This window comes from Cebus imitator, unplaced genomic scaffold (genome assembly GCF_001604975.1).
Source record: "Cebus imitator isolate Cc_AM_T3 unplaced genomic scaffold, Cebus_imitator-1.0 Scaffold228, whole genome shotgun sequence".
NCBI classification, from domain to species: Eukaryota; Metazoa; Chordata; class Mammalia; order Primates; family Cebidae; genus Cebus; species Cebus imitator.
The window spans coordinates 2,292,907-2,294,861 of NW_016107543.1; the positions used below are offsets into that span (position 1 = coordinate 2,292,907).

At 44.7% G+C, this 1,955-nt stretch overlaps 1 protein-coding gene across 1 annotated transcript in view; it reads right to left on the bottom strand.

Annotated features, from left to right (window-relative positions):
* Positions 1 to 1,955, bottom strand: part of FBXL20 (F-box and leucine rich repeat protein 20) — a 119,047-nt gene that overhangs the window by 66,601 nt on the left and 50,491 nt on the right. The window lies entirely within an intron of this gene.

The window sequence follows — 1,955 nt, forward strand, 5'->3', positions numbered from 1 at the left end:
TGTTGACCAGGATGGTCTCGATCTCTTGACCTCGTGATCCACCCGCCTCGGCCTCCCAAAGTGCTGGGATTACAGGCGTGTGCCACCGCGCCCAGCTTAAAGAGTAATTTTAATAATCAATGTTTGGGCCAGGTGTGGTGGCTCACACCTCTAATCCCAGTACATTGGGAGGCTGAGGCAGGTGGATCACGAGGTCAAGAGATCGAGACCATCCTGGCCAACATGGTGAAACCCTGTCTCTACTCTACTAAAAATACAAAAATTACCTGGGTGTGGTGGCATGCGCCTGTAGTCCCACCTACTCGGGAGGCTGAGGTCAGAGAATTGCTTGAATCTGGGAGGCGGAGGTTGCAGTGAGCCGAGATTGTGCCACTGCACTCCAGCCTGGCAACAGAGTAAGAATTTGTCTCAAAAAAAAAAAAATAATAATAATAATAAAATATTTTTTTCTGAGATGGAGTTTCATTGTTGCCCAAACTGGAGGGCAGCGTCGCAATCTTGGCTGACTACAACCTCCACCTCCCGCGTTCAAAAGATTCTCCTGCCTCAGCCTCCTGATTAGCTGGGATTATGGGTGCCTGCCACCACACTGGGCTAATTTTTGTATTTTTAGGTGAGATGGGGTTTCACCATGTTGGCCAGGCTGGTCTCAAACTCCTGAGCTCAATGGATCCTGCTTGCCTCAGTCTCCCAAAGTGCTGGGATTACAGGTGTGAACCACTGTGCCTGGCCTAAATATATTCTAATGATTACAGTAACCTATATTCCAGATACAGCTAGTGCTCGACTTACGACCATGGTCGGGACCGCGGACCGGTCGTAACACGGTTTGGTTGTAAGTTGAGTAGGCTATGTGTACAGTTGAAACGGTGCACACAGAGATGGTAGTGCTACTGGAAGCTGGTCCGCACTGTCGTATGCCCAGCTGGGCAACGTTTGCGCTGCCAGATGCGGCGCAGTCGTGGCTAGCGATTGTGGTCGTAAAGTCGAATGGTTGTAAGTTGCATAGGTGGTAAGTCGATCAATACCTGTAAATGGAAAGCTCTGTGAAGGCAGCGACCATGCCTTTTATGTCTGCCATATTCTTACAGTTACGCACAGAGCCTGATATATGGCAGGAAATTAAAGAATAAATCTACCTCTGGGCAACACGATGAAATCCTGTCTCTACAAAAACACAAAAATTAACCAGGTATTGGCTGGGCGTGGTAGCTCACGCCTGTAATCCCAGCACTTTGGGAGGCCAAGGTAGGAGGATAGCTTGAGTTCAGGAGTTCAAGACCAGCCTGGGCAATATAGTGAGATCCCATCTTGAAAAAAAATGTAAAAAGATTTATAAATAATAAATCAACCAGATGTGATGGTATATATCTGTAGTCCCAGCTACTTGCGGAACTGAGGTGGGAGGATCACTTGAGCCTAGGAAGTCAGGGATGAAGTGGAGCATGTACACGCCACTGCACTCCAAACTGGGCAACAGAGTGAGATTCTGTCTCAAAACAACAACAACAACAACAACTAATGAATGGATTGTTAAATGGATGGTGGGGCTACACCATGAAGGAAACCTGTATTCAGGTTGGAAATGTGAAACACCACCATAGGGAAGATAAACCTAAAGACATTGAACTCTGCACTAGTAGCAAGGAAATAAAATTAGGAATCCATTAAAATTAGTCCAAGTAAAAGACAGGCAGGTCTCTAAGATTAAAAGGGACAGTGAAATGAAAAGAAACTGGAACAAAAGAAGATTGTTAAAAAAGCAACAATACTTAGTAACAAAAAGTTGGATCATTTAGCAGGTTTCAGTGCAACAGATTATAGAAGAAACTGACAACTACATTTTTTAGGAAAAAAAAAAAGATCCAATCCCTCCTCAGAATGCAGTCTTTTAAAACTAAACCCTAACCTTTCCCTCTAAACAAGGTTGGGTTCCTTTTTTTTTTTTTTTTTTT